The sequence below is a fragment of the Chrysemys picta genome, chromosome 11 (assembly GCF_011386835.1).
Source record: "Chrysemys picta bellii isolate R12L10 chromosome 11, ASM1138683v2, whole genome shotgun sequence".
Taxonomy (NCBI): Eukaryota; Metazoa; Chordata; order Testudines; family Emydidae; genus Chrysemys; species Chrysemys picta.
Genome location: NC_088801.1, coordinates 74,695,064 through 74,712,075, shown reverse-complemented (window position 1 = coordinate 74,712,075; position 17,012 = coordinate 74,695,064). Strand labels below are relative to the sequence as shown.

Sequence of the window (17,012 nt, the reverse complement as noted above, 5' to 3'; positions counted from 1 at the left end):
AATAGATGACAATTAGCATCCCAACAAGAGCCTGTCTAAGGGCTTTTGCTGCAATTATCCCAGGACCTCTCAAGCATGGGTTTGCTCCTGTTCTGAATTCATTAATGAGAAGAAGAAAAAATACATTCTAACTATTCATACTGTACTGAGTATCTACATGCCTGTTTCCAGTCCCTTCACAAACACAACAGCACATATGCTGCTCAGACAAGTAAGGAAATATTTTGTTGACAAGACAGTCACAACTTTTAGTCCCACTGGGCAAAAGATCAAATGGGGAGTGTCAATTTTCACTATATAGAAACTATAATTTCAAGCAGAATGCAATGATTTGTTTAAAATTGGCATCTATGACCAATTGCTTGCACTACAAGGATGAAAAGTTTGACATCCTGGTCTTACTTTTGTTGCTATTCAAATAAACGGCCATGCTCCCTACTAACTTCAGCAGGAAGAGGATCACTCCTTATTTTACAACATGGAGTCTCATCTGAAAAGGACTGTGAACGTGTCTCAATGGCATAGGGTCAGATTCTGCCACCCCCATTTACCGAGTGGCCCCTCTCACCAAGGAGATCAATGGGATCGCTTATGAAGGAAGGTACCACTAAGCCCAAGAGCCGAACACTAAGCATTCAGCATTTGCCCGATTCTCATTCCACTGAAGTCAGTAGAACTCTCATTGACTTCACTAGTTCAGCCAGGAATATAAGCACAAGGCTTCACTTTAAGAACTGGAGTAGACTCACTGGAATCGATGTCAATGGAACAGCCGACATGCTCAAGTGGTCTGCTGAACTGAGACAGCAGCAGAGTTGGTCTAACTGTCAGCCCTGGTTTTACAGTTATTAGCGGGGCCTCAATATTGCAGTTTTCAGGTTATTTTTGTCAGCAACGTGCCCACACAGAGGTCAGACACGGCAGCATCACATGAAAATGACATTTGAACGAGAATTCAGGAGCCAAAAATAAATAAAAATCTTAATATATGGAGATATACCTATCTTATAGAACTGGAAGGGACCCTGAAAGGTCATTGAGTCCATCCCCTGCCTTCACTAGCAGGACCAAGTACTGATTCTACCCCAGATCCCTAAGTGGCCCCCTCAAGGATTGAACTCACAACCGTGGGTTTAGCAGGCCAATGCCCAAACCACTGAGCTATCCTTCCCCCCCTTGATACAGTTCTAGTAAACAAGCTGCCGCCGCTTTTAAATATGAACCTCTCTCAGAAATCAAATGGGAAAGCTATTGCCTGCTAGTGAATAGCACGTACTAGCTGAAGTTGATTTTTTAATGTTTGTTCATGGACTTTTGCAGCTTTACACAAGAGCATTCACCAGCATGAAAGCCACCAACATAACCTCCTATTTTAAGAAAGAAAATGAAATCAACATGACCATCAGCTGATTTCCTCATTCCTTTCCCTTTTACAAATGTATGAATAAAATGCGCAAAACTCATTAACTTGAGTCAGCAGATGTTTTATGTATCTGGTGACCATGGAGGAGTCACAGGGACTTGATCTCCATCTCATGAACATCGATGTAGAGCCATGGAAGGATAAGCCAGTTACACCAGCTGAGGATCTGGCCCCAAAGGCTTCAGAATGACAACACTCCTGTAAGATCAGTTTATATAAGGCTTTTTTTTGCCATCTCAGCTGATAGCTATATTGGTCAGGGGGTTGGATTTCTTCACGCCTGACTGACATAGGTATGGCGGTGCAAGTTTTCCATGTAGACCAAGCCCAAGAACCACCAGGCTTCTCAAACTAAACTGACAGCTTGATTTTCAGAAGAACGGGAGCCCAAGGCTGCACACAAAGCGAGGTGTGCAATTGCATGCCTATTTTGCACACAGGGTTCCCACAACGGTGCACAGAAATCAGACACTTGTGCATACAAGTCAGGCCATCACTGGCTGGGTATCAATGCAATTATCTGACTTGCAAGCGCTGCTGCAGAACTTGCATATGGAAAAAGCAGCACGTACCACTAAGCCTGCTTAAATGAAGCTGCTTTCGCCTTCATACTCCCAGCAAAACTAATGCACTGCAATGGAGATTTCAGTTCTCCATGTCCTCAGTGTAATAACTTAAGCAGCCTTAGAGATAGTGCAACAGGAATGAAATAGGAATGAGAGCTCTCGTTGTGACAGCAATGAAGGACGAGGCGCTATGTGAGAGTGCTGCTAACTCAAGCCAGGCAGAAAAGGGGGAGCCCCTCTCTGCTTTTAGCTGTATTCTCCCCCCCCCCCCCGCACACACACCCACCCTTGAACTCCTGCTTAGTAATAAGTATACATGCATTTTGCACTACAGTTGGGTGAAGTTTTTCAGAACACAAGTGGCAAATTCAGGTCAAATTTGGTGAACAGTTCTGGCTCAAACAAACAAGAAAAAAACTCAAGAAGTTGCAAGGATTCGGTTTGGCCAGTTCCAAATGGAATGTTTCAACTTTTCATTTTGAAACAGTGAATTTAGCGGAACTTAAAAAAAAAAAGTGACAAATACTTGAAAATAACCCAAAATGAAAAATCAGGGGGAAAAAATACTTGTGGGTGTGTGACAGGGGCCACTCACCTCTCGTGAGTGCCCCCTTTTGGGTGGGCTCAAACCTGCTCTCTCTTGGCAGTGTCCCCTGTCAGCTGTTGCCCTCATCAGGTGGGTCTTCAGTGGCTCAGCCCTCTGGCCAAGTCACACCCAGAGAATGTGCATGAACTCCCTGTTCCCTTGCTAATGTCTGCAAACCTTTCTCTGGTCTCAGTTCTCAGCCCTTTCTGGACTAGCTTTAAGTCTGTCCCTGCCTGGGTACAGAGCAGTGACCCCAGGACTTCCTATGCCTTTAAATTCTAGCCCTGTGCTGGGGCTTCTAAATTAAACTTGTCCCCTTCTTGGGGCTTTGGAAACTTCTCCAGTTGGAGGGAGGGGAGGGAACGGGGCCCACCCACTACTCTGGGTTCCAACCCACAGAACCTACAAATAGCAGCCATGTGCTGCTCCTATTCCCTGGGCCACTTCCCACAGAGCCCCTTGCTCTTCACCCTTACCTCAGGGTTCTCTCTCTCCCAGGCCTCTTTACCTGTGGAATTTCACAGCCTTCCAGTCCTTCTTCCCTCTTCTGGTCCCAGCCAGCAACTGACCTGCTTAGTCCCTGCAGGGTCTTTTAATAGAGCCTGCTGGGCTCTGATTGGCTGCTTCCCTGCAGCCTTTCTAGACAGGCCTGGAGGACTCACCTTCACAGCTCCTTTTCTGCGGCGTGGTGTGGTAGGACCACAGGGCCTCCAGCAGGGGGCTTCAAAGGCCCTGGTACATCCTGCCACAGGGTCAAACAAAACATTTTGTTCAACCACAAACAATTCTCCCCCCCCCCCAATTTTTCCATTCTGGTGAGAAAAACCAAAAGAATTGACTTTTGGTTCAAACTGAACAATTTTTTTTTTTTTTAAAGATGTTTTGGTTTGGCTCCTGAACTGAAAAATCAATTATTTGCTCAACTCTATCATGCACATTTTCCCAGACTTGACTTTCTGAAAATCAGGTCGCCCATGTTAATTCAAAAATCTGGTGTCTCTCGATGTATCCATCAGCTAATCTCTTCGATATTATGGGCCAGATCTTCCGCTGGTGTAAATCAGTGCAATTCCAGGGATTTACACAGAGCTATGCTGATTTATACCAGCTGTGAACCGGTGCTGGTGTTTCCTCACCAGGCCACCAGAACGCAAGACTCCCTAATGGCCTATGCACTCAGAACGGTGGCAAATTCCCGCAAGTGGCCGGGGAGAAGCAAGAGGTCCTGGTGGTGCTGAAATTGAGATCTGGGTTTTGCAGCTCATGCCCGTCTCTGAGCTGGAAGAAGGCGAGCAAAACTAACACAAAGGTTCCAATTCACTGCAGGGTGGAGAGATTGCACAGTATCCAAACACGGCAAGCAGAAAGCCCTCCCTGCCAACCCCGAGGAAGCCTCCACTCATGTCAAAGGCAAGTTCACTGGCTGATGTTCGCTCTTTGGAACAGGCACAGAGTCATAAGATGTCTCAGGTCTATAATCCCATTTTTCCCCTTCACCCGTTTGTAGTTTTCTACCGCGCTCCTATCGTTTGCACTTTGCATCCCTGCAGAACATTGCAACGACATCCAGTACATAGCACGCTGGGCGAAAACAAGTTCAAACAGCTCTAACTGCAAATCGGATCTACACCAGGCATCCTACGGTTTTACGTATTACTATTGCAACTTTTATTTAATGGTCCAATCTCATTTTGGATAGCGTTTAAGGCAAATCTTATCACAGTTATAACTTTATGCTAAGGAGAAAGGGCTCTCATTTGTCTTTGATCAATTGCTGGAGCAAGCATCGTCACGACATTAATGAGGGTTAGAAATTGATGGCCACTGGGAATTAGAAAAGGAAGCTTTGTTTAGCAGTTTCTACTGGGAACTGACGATCTGCTAACCCTCAGCGTAGGCTGTAATTTGTAAAGGCGTGTTTTCCGGATTTGACAGCAGTGTGTATGATTGACAGTGGACATTCAGATGGATAAATGGATATACTAGACACAGATTGGAAACTAGTGAGATTATTTTTAGGATTTTATAAAGATTGGGATTTAAAGGAGGAGGAAGACTGTTACTCTCTTTAAGGGGCTACATTGTGGCTTTAACGCTAGCTTTGAAGGAAAAGTTGTGCATTGTTGCACTGCTCCAGGCGGGGACCAGGACCCAAACTGTGGCTCAGTCAGGATTCTCCCTTGCTTCATGGGAGAAGTAAATCATGCACTACAGCCCTATACCTGGTGCGGCCTGGCTGTGCTGGCTGGCGCATTGGGGACGAGGTGGATGGACTCAAAGCTCTGCCTGGCTGCTGTCTCCCGCCCATACTACAACACGCAATGAGGGTAGACCAATTTACAGCCCTGTACTTCTATGGGTGGGCTCTCAGTGATTTTCTAATCTGCTTGATATCAAAGCAACTGACTGATGTCAAAATACAAGCCAGCCGGTTTTAGGAATACTTATATGACAATAATGCTAAAATCACAGGAGCATTGCTGCTGATGGATGCAGTGATGCCATGCCATGTATTTATTATTCACATACCATTTTTTAAACTATTATGAGCCAGATTCAGACGTTCTTACTCTGCTTTTGGTGTGTCTTTAACTAGGACCAGATTCTACTCACACGAAGTTCCACTGACTTCAACAGGAGTCAGCTGCTATTTAATGGGAGAACAATCTGACCCTTAGGAATACAGTTACAAGGTTTTTCGGTTTGAGAATCAAGGGGCAGAATCCCATCCCTTTCCTCATGTTGAGTAGTGGCTTACTCCAGAGGTAGCAGTCCCACTGAAATCAGTGGGAGGAACCCTGGAGTAAAGGTGTGAGAAAGGATAGTAGAATCTAGCCCTATGTCAGGAAGATAGGACTTTTGCCCTGAGAAACCTAGCTTGACCATGCCTCAGGGGAGTTAAATTTTGATCTCTGTTATAAACCGTGTAAATCTGATGTACTGCCTTGGGAATTCCATTAGTAAAGAGGTACACTTGCTTTTATTTTTTGGTACTGTTTGAATGGGTTAAATTGAATGCATGAAAATATACAGAAACAAGACACTATTGTACCTGCCTCTGTGCAGATGTTTAATACTTAGCGAAGCCAGCTGCACTGTAAACCAATAAAAATTAATGGAAATGTGCAAAGTAAACAGTAGCTAAACAAACACAAGTTAATTCCTTTCCTATCTGACATGAGTTCAAGCATACAGCACGCACAGGTGTTTAATGACTTAAATATTCCTATTACAGCTAAGCAGTAATGGATAGGAACATAAAGCATTGAATGGCTTGGCTTAAACTGGCCAGTGGGAACAATGCATGAATGCCAACCACATTCCAGGAGACATGGCTGAGAATCAACAGGCAAATTCATCACTGATTTTAACGATACTGACTTAGTGGAGTTACACCCGGGATGAATTTAGTCCAACAAGTTTTGGGCATGAAATGCTGTTGTGTGGGGTCTGGAGTTAAAGCATTTCATAGAATCACAGAAGTCAGAGATGGGACCTAGTAGTAAATTACCCTACTGCCAGTGCAGGAGTGCTTCCTACCACACATTCCCAATGCTTTACAAATCTAGGGTTACCATATTTTGTGCCTCCAAATGGAGGACACTCCACGGGGCCCCGGCCCCGCCCCCGCCCCAACTCCGCCCCCTCCCCAAAGTCTCCGCCCCCTCCCCTGCTTCCCGCGAACATTTGATTCGCGGGAAGCCTGAAGCAGGTAAGGGGGAGTGTGGGGGGAGGAGGTGCGGCCCAGGCTGGCCCCCCGGCGGCTCCAGCCTGGGTCGGCTCGGGCCCTGGGGTGCCGGCCCCGGCCCCCGGCCGACCACCCCCGGCCCGCCCAGCACTGCCAGCCCCCGGCGGCCCAGCGCACCCCCCGGCGGCCCGGCGCACCCCCCGGCTCCCGGCCCCGCGACCCCGGCCCGGCCCCCGGCCCCGCGACCCCGGCCCCCCGGCCCCGCAACCCCGGACCGGCTCCCGGCCCCGCGGGCCCGGCACCGCGACCCCGGCCGACCGGCTCCCGGCCCCGCAGGCCCGGCTCCCCGTCCCCGCGACCCCGGACCGGCTCCCGGCCCCGCGGGCGCGACCCCAGACCGGCTCCTGACTCCGCGACCCTGGACTGGCTCCCGGCCCCGCGGGCCCGGCCCCCCAGCCCTGCGACCCTGGACGACCGGCTCCCGGCCCCGCGACCCCGGACGACCGGCTCCCGGCCCCGCGACCCCGGCCCGGCTCCCGGCCCGGCCCCCGGCCCGGCACCGCGCCCCCGGCCCCGTACCCAGCCCGGCCCGGCACTGCGACCCCGGCTCCTGGCCCGGCCTGGCCCCCGGCCTGGCACTGCGCCCCTGGACCCCGGCCCGGCACCGCGCGCCCGGCCCGGCTCCCGGCCCGGCACCATGCCCCCGGCCCCACAACCCCGGCCCGGCCCCGGCCCCGCACCGCCGACCCCAGCCAAAGAGGCCCTGGCGGAGCCCTCCCTCCCTCCCGATTTTCCCGGACATGCCCGGCTTTTGTGGATTTCCCCCCGGACGGGGATTTGAGCCCCCAAAAGCCGGACATGTCCGGGAAAATCCGGACGTATGGTAACCCTAACAAATCGATTGCACCAGAGAGCCAAGGAGCCATTGGGCCAAGGAGCCATTGGGCCTTCGGAGATTATTCCACAGCCTCAGACATCTTAATGGCGGAAGCTTTTCCCAGATATTCAGCCAGAATGTCTTAGCTTCATCCAATCAATCAAACTTCTACTCAAATGGTCTATGGTACAACCCCAGTGGCTCTCTGATATCATAAACTGGAAACTCTGTGGCAGCTTAATTCAACTCACTTGCAGTTAAATGAGCCATGACAATAAATAATATGTTCATTATGGTAGTCCCAGTGTTATTCTTTTGCTATCAATTCCATTTGTGCTGGGCCCACATTTTCAGGATTTCAACATACTGCAGGTTTTTCTAATGATAACTGCACTGTAGAAATTGTTATGGGGGAAGCTAGATGTTTCAGGAGCTAAGGAGGAAGCCCTTGGGATTTTTAATACCTAAGAATCATAGAATCAAGTTTTAGTCCAACTCCCTGCTCAAAGCAGGACCAACCCCACTAAATCATCCCAGCCAGGGCTTTGTCAAGCCGGGCCTTAAAAACCTCTAAAGATGGAGATTCCACCACCTCCCTAGGTAACCCATTCCAGTGCTTCACCACCCTCCTAGTGAAATAGTTTTCCTAATATCCAACCTAAACCTCCCCCACGGCAACTTGAGACCATTGCTTCTTGTTCTGTCATCTGCCACCACTGAGAACAGCCGAGCTCCATCCTCTTTGGAACCCCCCTTCAGGTAGTTGAAGGTTGCTATCAAGTCCCCTCTCACTCTTCTTTTCTGCAGACTAAATAAGCCCAGTTCCCTCAGCCTCTCCTCGTAAGTCATGTTCCCCAGCCAACTAATCATTTTTGTTGCCCTCTGCTGGACTCTCTCCAATTTGTCCACATCCGTTCTGTAGTGGGGGGCCCAAAACTGGACACAATACTACAGATGTGGCCTCACCAGTGCCGAATAGAGGGGAATTATCACTTCCCTCCATCTGCTGGCAATGCTCCTACTAATGCAGCCCAATATGCCGTTAGCCTTCCTCGTAACAAGGGCACACTGCTGACTCATCTCCAGCTTCTCATCCACTGTAATCCCCAGGTCCTTTTCTGCAGAACTGCTGCTTAGCCAGTCGGTCCCCAGCCTGTAGCAGTGCATGGGATTCTTCCGTCCTAAGTGCAGGACTCTGCACTTGTCCTTGTTGAACCTCATCAGATTTCTTTTAGCTCAATCCTCCAGTTTGTCTAGGTCACTCCAGCATATCTACCTCTCCCCACAGCTTAGCGTCATCCACGAACTTGATGATGGGATGGATTGCACCCTCAGCCAGATCATTAATGAAGATGTTGAACAAAAACAGCCCCGGACTGACCCATGGAGCACTCCGCTTGATACTGGCTGGCAACTAGACATCGGGCCGTTGATCACTAACCATTGAGCCCGACAATCTAGCCAGCTTTCTATCCACTTTATAGTCCATTCATCCAATCCATACTTTTTTAACTTGCTGGCAAGAATACTGTGGGAGACCGTATCAAAAGCTTTGCTAAAGTCAAGATGTATCACGTCCACCACTTTCCCCATATTCATAGAGCCAGGTATCTCATCATAGAAGGCAGGTTGGTCAGGCATGACCTGCCCTTGGTGAATCCATGTTGACTGTTTCTGATCACCTTCCTCTCCTCCAAGTGCTTCAAAATTGATTCTTTGAAGACCTGTTCCATGATTTTTCCAAGGACTGAGGTGAGGCTGACCGGTCTGTAGTTCCCCAGATTCTCCTTCTTCCCTTTTTAAAAATGGGTGCAATATTTCCCTTTTTCCAATTGTCCGGGACCTCCCTTGATTGCCACAAGTTTTCACAGATAACAGCCAATGGCTCTGCAATCACATCAGCCAACTCCCGCAGCACCCTTGGATGCATTGGATCTGGCCCCATGTCCAGCTTTTCTAAATAGTCCTTAATCTGTTCTTTCACCACTGAGGGCTGCTCACCTCCTCTCCATACTGTGCTGTCCAGTGCAGCAGTCTGGGAGCTGACCTTGTCTGTGAAGACCACGGCAAAAAAGGCATTGAGTACTTCAGCTTTTTCCACATCATCTGTCACTAGGTTGCCTCCCCCATTCAGTAAGGGTCCCACACTTTCCCTGACCTTCTTCTTGTTGCTAACATACCTGTAGAAACCCTTCTTGTTACCCTTCACATCCCTTGCTAGCTGCAACTCCAATTGTGCTTTGGCCTTCTTGATTACACCCCTGCAAGCTCAAGCAATATTTTTATACTTTTCCCTAGTCATCTGTCCAAGTTTCCACTTCTTGTAAGCTTCCTTTTTGTGTTTAAGCTCACCCAAGATTTCTCTGTTAAGCCAAGCTGGTCGCCTGCCATATTTGCTATTCTTTCGGCACATCAGGATGGTTTGTTCCTGCGCCCTCAATAAGGCTTCTTTAAAATACAGCCAGTTCTCCTGGATTCCTTTCCCCCTCATATTAGCCTCCCAGGGGATCCTGCCCATCAGTTCCCTGAGGGAGTCAAAGTCTGCTTTTCTGAAGTCCAGGGTCCGTATTCTGATGCTCTTCTTTCTTCCTTGTGTCAGGATCCTGAACTCAACCATCTCGTGGTCACTGCTGCCCAGGTTGCCACCCACTTCTACTTCCCCTGCCAATTCTTCCCTGTTTGTGAGCAGCAGGTCAAGAGGAGCACGGCCCCTAGTTGGTTCCTCCAGCACTTGCAGATGTGCGAGGTACCTTGGTACTGTAGGGAAAGGACGTTAGCTGGATGTTTCTGCTGAAGTGTCCCAGCAGGGTCACAGTTAACTATACTAACATTTAAATGGTCAGGGTTAGTACTCAGATGTAATGCTCTGCTGAGATATATGGGGCAGCTCACACATTGGAGCAATTATTTCAGGTTGTCTGCAGACTCAGGCAGTTATCACTGCATTGGTTTACACTGGGTTCAAGGTTTTTGTGCACCACCATAAAAACAGAACTGATGAATTAGGAGTGAAGCCCCAGGTTCGCTGTGGTTCCCCAAGGAGCTGACCCTTAACAATAACAGTGTTCCAAAATCCCCTACTGCAACAGGGGAAAGGGCCGGATTCTCCTCCAGTGTGCACAGGTGAAAATCAGGAAAATCCACTGAAGCCAAGGGAGTTAAATTGGTGTAAAACTGGTGTAAGTGAGAGGAGATTCTGGCCTCAAAGCTGATCATGCCACATCTGGAAGCTTGATGTACTAGTTGGGAGAGGAGAGAACAGATGGATTCTATCTGTGGAAGACACTAGAGTGAAGAACCTGAAGCTGGGTGTCATGAAGGATCAATTTTATACTTCGTGATCCCTATGAGGAAACAAAGCAAGAATTCACTTGGCTTTTCCCCTTTTCAGACATTTGTGATACTGACTGTGGCCAGGGCGAAGGGGTAAGAAGGGGTTAATCCACCTCCAGGATATAAGCCCCATGACACAAGATCAGAGGGCACTTAGTGAAATTAGAGGAAGGTTGTTGCCAGAACATGTGCATGCAACCTTACCACACATAGCTGTGCCGTGTGCCCTGCACACAGACAAGAAAACATCTATTCTTGGAGCAAAGACCCTAAAGAGTGGCGCAAACAGGGAAGAGGAAGACCCGGGCAGCTGAATTCCCAGCTATAATTAAGCCGCTTGAGTTTAATAAGGCACATTTTGGTTGCTTCTTTCCTCTTGCTATTTCAACCAGTTGGAGGAAAGGACACATTCCTTGTCGCAGAATGTTGGTCTGCTGGTTGTGCTGTCTTCCAGTCCTGGGGGGGATCTGCAGGGTGGGTGAGATGAAAACTCTCAGTGGGGACTCAAGTAGCCTCTGCTCTCACTGGTGCAAGACGGCTTGTGGATTTGATTTTCACTAGAGCAACCTCTTTGCTACCCGGCATTATGGTCTCGATTCAGCAGTGAACCTAAGCCGGTGCTTAATGTTAAGCCTGGAATGGTCCCACAATAGGATTGCTCAAGTGCTTAGAAGTTCAGCTCATGCTTAAGTGCTCTGTGGAATCAGCGCATATGGGACACACTGAATTGAAGACGCACCCTCTCGGCTGAATGGTAGATTGTAGGGCAAATCCTTAGTTGGTGCAAATGGTTAACAGAGCTAGAATTTACACCAGCCTTGGATCTGCCCCAAAGGCGGCATGTGAAATAACATTAGGCTAACCTGCTGGAACATGTGAATTTACTTTCAAGCCCAGACAGTATGGGGGTGCACGTGCTGTGTCAACCCCCCCTTCTCAGAGGCAGTGAGCCTTTGAGCCCGGGTCAACACACTCATGCTCACGCCGAGGCACTAAAAGTAGATGTTGCAGCTTGGACTGGAGCTCAGGAGTCTCTGACGCCTGGGGAGGGAAGTGGCCTTCAGAGCCCAAAGCACAACCTCAAAGTGCTGTCTACACAGCTAGTTTTAGTGCAGTAGCGCCAGCCCTGTGAGCCTGAGTCTGCTGACCCAGCTGGGACTCCCACTGCTGCGGGCTGTGTAAACATACCTTCTGTGCTCTAATTCCCCATCTGTAACGTAGGAACAACACTTTCCTACCTCACAGGGGTGTTGTGAGGGTGAATATATGAAAGACGGTAAGGTGCTCAGATGCTACAATAACGGGGAGCCATACAACTATCTTGAATAGACAGAGGTTTGCCCGAGTTGAGGCCAATAGTGACTGTATTTACTGAAAAGCTATTTACAGCTAGAAAAGAAAATCTTCAACTATAGAAAACCATAGCCCTGATCAAAGGGGTACAAATGAATTAAGCTTCTTTTTAAAAAAGAGAACTTTCCCATTCATACTGATTTTTAATGTATCGGTTTTAAAATCATTTCCATGAAAACAGTTTGAGTTTGCATTCAATCGGTTCCCCGCAGCACTGGCAACCCAAGCCCCACAACAAAAGGAAACTGCTAGGAAACCGACAACCGGGGCTGGGATGTGTGAAATTGCCTAGCAGCTTTCCCCCTATTGTCTCAGTTGAGAGAAATGAAACAAGTAAATTCCAATATTTTAAAGTAGTGGACAGTGAATTTGATTTAAAAAAAAAATCACTCCCTTTAATAATCGACGTCCTGATTCAAGAAAGCATTTCTATCCAGGACAGCACATAAGCATGTGCTTAAAGTTAAGCATGTGCTTAAATTCTTTCCTGAATTTACATCCTAAAGTATTATTAGCAGCACAGGTGCAATTAATTTTTTTTTTAACCTGACAGTGTCCCTTTAAAGAAATGAGCATTGGATCTTAGGCCTGGTCTACACTGGGGGGGGAGGGAGGGAGAGGGGAGAATCGATCTAAGATACGCAACTTCAGCTACGAGAATAGCGTAGCTGAAGTTGACGTATCTTAGATCGAATTTAAATTACTTACTTCGCGTCCTCTCAGCACGCCGCGGCTCCCCCGTCGACTTTGCTTCCGCCTCTCGCCGAGCTGGAGTTCAGCAGTCGACGGGAGAGCGATCGGGGATCTATTTATCACGTCTACACTACATGCGATAAATCGATCCCCGATAGATCGATCGCTACCCGCCGATCCGTCGGGTAGTGTAGACGTACCCTAGACGCATGAGATATTTTGGCTAGAAATTCTCATGGTTAGTGCACCTCTCAAATGTATTTCCTTTCAGGAGGCGTCACTCATGTTAGGCCCCAACTTACTTCTGTTTCACACAATTTTGGTGTCCTCTTGCTTAAATTACTGAAAATGATTTGTATCAGAAATAAAGACCTATGAAGCTGAGCCTGCAGAAAGAGTTGGCTACACTAAAGGGAGGAATCCCCCAGACTTGTTAAACGTCCCACATGGCAATTTTTTTATATTCTTCATTTTTGTCTTTGACCCACATTACATCCTGCATTTGGGCTTTGGAAGATGCAGCGATATAGCGTCTAAAGAACGCTTCATTTCTAACCTCCGATTATGGAAAGGAAATCAATACACAGGTGATAAGATAAATACTTCAACTCCTCAGCTGTCTGTGTGCCATTCACATGCTAGTCTTTGATCTAACGTACAGTAACTAATTCAGTTATGTACTTAAGTCTTCTGGAATACGTGCATTAAGATTAGACTCGCACAAGGATAAGATAATAGGTGCCCGATTCTCAGACGTGCTGAGCTCCCATCAGCTTCAATGTGGGAGGTTAGCAATTCTGGAAATGAAACCTCTTTGGGAGAGTACCCAACAGTTTCTGGAAGAAGCAGGTGCAATCAAGGAAAGCCTAATATCATTGCCTTAAAGTTGGTTTGAGTGAAACAAAATCTTTTCCAACATGTCTTCCCCTAAGAGAAGAAACTAATGCTTATTGGACCTAATGATTAAATTAAAAAAACAAGAAAAGTAAGCAGCATTACTGTAAAACTGCAGTGTTTTGAATCATTAAAACTCTAGAATATCATAGTTTTGTTATATGGTAATTGCTGAACATATACTGTAGTGTCTGTTAGCATTTACATGATAAAATCAACTATACTGGGTTTAAAACTCAAACACATGGGCTTGTTCATACAGGAAAGTTATTTCAGAATAAGGTCAGGTATATACTTTGAACCTGAGGCTAGAGGGAGGTCCTCTGAGCTCTTTAAGTTTGATTACCCTGTAAAGTTATTTTCCACACTGATTTTACAGAGATGATTTTTACCTTTTTCTTTAATTAAAAGCCTTCTTTTTAAGAACCTGATTGATTTTTCCTTGTTTTTAGATCCAAGGAGGTTGGATCTGTATTCACCAGGAGTTGGTGGGAGGAAGGAGGAGGGATGGTTAATTTCTCCTTGTTTTAAGATCCAAGGGGTTTGGATCTTGATCCACCAGGAGTTGGTGGGAGGAAGGAGAGGAATGGTTAATTTCTCCTTGTTTTAAGATCCAAGGGGTTTGGATCTGTATTCACCAGGGAATTAGTGAAGAGTTTCTCAAGGCTTCCCAGGGAAGGGAATCCACTTGGGAATGGTGGCAGCGGACCAGATCTAAGCTGGTAGTTAAGCTTAGAAGTTTTCATGCAGGCCCCCGCATTTGTACCCTAAAGTTCAGAGTGGGGAAGCAGCCTTGACAACATTTAAAGTGAAATAGCTATTCTGGAATAACTCCATGTTTGGACATTTTATTCCAGAATCTGGTGGTTTGAAATCTGAACAGTAATTGTACCTTTTTGGCTCAGCAAAGCTTTAAAATAGGAAGGCCTGAAAACCCCACAATTGTTTTGCTTTCATAAGCCTTGCCGAGGAGTGGGGCCTTTTATAATTTTGGGAGAATTATGTAAAGAGTTGTTTTTAAAAGTATATAATGATCAAGGTTCACAGAACATAATTTCTAGGTAATAGTTCTTCTTAACCATGCATGTTTTTATAAAATTATAAACGAGGGGGGGAGGGAATAACTGATGGGGTGACAAAAAGTGAAGGAGGAAGACACGGCACAGGCGAAATGGCTTCAGACCTTCATTGTTCTTTTAAAGACTTTTGAGGCAGAAGAATTGTTCTCTGGAAATCACAGGACACTGGCAGGGTGTCAAGTAGACGTCATCAATATGTACTCAGAACTTTTTTAAATAATATCTACTCTCTCACACACCCTCCTCCCCCACATCCACGCCCTCCCCTTTAGGAATGTGTTAATATTTGCAAATCATTAACACTCTGCGGCGTGCTGTATTTAAGAGCCACAGGATCAATAAAAATATCCGTGCTTGGAAGCAACAGCGTTGTTCCCTCGCTGGATGGTTGGGAATTGTTCTCCATTTAAAGACTCAGTAGCAAAAGACAGATAGAAGGTAAAGGAAGGGCCCAGTCTGGCATGGTGCGAGGTGCCTTCTATGTGCCCTCGATTGCCAATGAAGACAGCAGGACTTGCGGGCACCCCGCATCTGCCAGGATCCATTAAGTGGCATCCTGTAAATTCAACAATTGTTGATCTCCAAAAATGAAACTAAGCTCCCCTCTAGACAAGGGCCAGGAGTAGGTTTCGTTTGAAACGATAAAACCTAAGAGACTGAGAGTCTTCAAAGAAAGTTACTTCCCACTGCCCCAGTGGTTTTATAGGAGTCAGCCCTACATGGGGCAGATTAGATAGCCACTCTGTTAACAATAATGGGAGTTGCCCCATTTATTCTGCTTACACGATGCTAAAAATTAACCCGTTGGGGCATGATCCCCTACATCATGCACACCTTGTGGCTCTATTAAAGTCAACAGGAGTGTGGAGGCAAAAGTAGGCAGGATTATATCTTGAATGGATTCTAGATCTATTCTAGATTCTAGGAATGGTTTATAAGCTTCCATGAAGATCTATTAATAATTAATACTGCATTGCAAATGAAATTACCACACACGCACAAAGTAATGATCCGTACATTTTCAGAGATTGCACTAGATTTACCCACACAGCTTCAGCTGAAATCGATAGGCCATCCAGTATGTGGACAATTCCTCCATTGATAGGGAAGCAAGGCTATGTCTTAAACCCATGGGAGCATGGAGATTCAGTCAGAGGAAACTGCCCTGCTTCCCACAGCAGGCTCTTCTGAAAGTTCAGCTAAAGAAGGGCGCCTCCAGCCACGCGGACAGGGTGACCAGACAGCAAGTGTAAAAAATCGGGACGGGGTGGGGGTTAATAGGAGCCTATATAAGAAAAAAACCCAAATATCAGGACAGTCCCTATAAAATCGGGACATCTGGTCACCCTACACGTGGATGACATGGAGTGCATGTGAAATTTAACGAACACACTTTAAATTGGCATTTTGCAGCCTCAGGCTGGGTATCTGCCGTAATATTGAAGAGCGACATAATTTCCAAGGCCTGCTCGAAGGGCGTTCAATGTCAGGGGAGCATACACCGGTTTCCACTGTTCTTTCCTGCAGATTAAACTAGCATAGGACTTTGAGGTACGTTCCAGGCAGGGCTGCGATAGCTGGACTGTACTTCTGGACAAAGTTTAGCCTCTCTGCTTTACAGGTTAATCCAGAATGTAGCTCTCTTTCTTTCTGGAAAGTTTACCTGCGTTGAGCACCACCCCTCCCAAAATAAAACAGGTATTTCTCTCCCTCCTCTCTCCAGACACCATTCTTACCTTTGCTGCTGTCAACATCCTTCACTTGCCCTATCAATTGCAGCAGCAGGGCAGTGCTGGTGATTGCTACAGGGCAGGGAAACTCTCAGCTTAAGAACCGTATTGATTAGCAATAGGCACCCTCAGTCCCTTTCCGACCAGATCCCCGGTTGAACCCCCTCAGAACCGATCATGAGAAGGGGAAGTTGCACTTTACCTTGTGAAGAGCTGCAGCCGATGCTTTGATCTCCCTGTCTGGCTCGGTGGCAATCCAGTCCTAGGGGGTGGAGTAAAAATATGTTTCTGTCACATGCTGGATTCCCATCCTCTGCCCTGGGGCTGGGCAGAACCAACCACCTACTCGGTGCACGGCGATCACATGGGCCGATTAGTGCTTCAGAGTCAACTTCCTCCGAGCAAAGCAGCTGCAGCCGCCGCTGCAGAGACGCGCTGAGCTGGGGGGACCCTGCCCACAGGACTTCCCTCCCCCCCCCCCCCCAAGTCAGGAGGAGCCACTCTTCGGAGATTGCAGTAAAGTGTAAGGGGAATAGACAGGAAATAGGGGGCCAAATGCAACCCTGGTGTAACTCGATTGAAGCCGGTGGAGTTACACCAGAGAGGAATTTGGCCCAGGCACTTCAAATAACAGACACTATCCTATTGGCAAACTTGGAATGCCTTTCCAAAAAATAAAATTCAAAAACCCCAAGGGAAAGGGAAATATTTGCCAATTTTGAACGAGCTGAGAAAAGACCCAGGGTTTTCAGTCTTGGAAATCTTGTGACTTGAAAGCAGGTGATTGCAT

At 47.3% G+C, this 17,012-nt stretch overlaps 1 protein-coding gene across 8 annotated transcripts in view; it reads right to left on the bottom strand.

Annotated features, from left to right (window-relative positions):
• Window positions 1–16,686, bottom strand: part of MLPH (melanophilin) — an 85,814-nt gene extending 69,128 nt beyond the window's left edge. For 3 of the 8 annotated variants that reach the window (XM_065562167.1, XM_065562168.1, XM_065562170.1), the window contains exon 1: window positions 16,425–16,558. The gene's annotated coding sequence lies outside the window, so the exon portion shown is untranslated. Of the gene's footprint in view, window positions 1–3,051; window positions 3,190–16,228; window positions 16,367–16,424 lie in introns of those variants that run through there. The other 5 variants (XM_065562171.1, XM_065562165.1, XM_065562166.1 and 2 more) reach the window with 5 other exon arrangements.
• Between the last annotated feature and the right edge of the window lie 326 nt (window positions 16,687–17,012).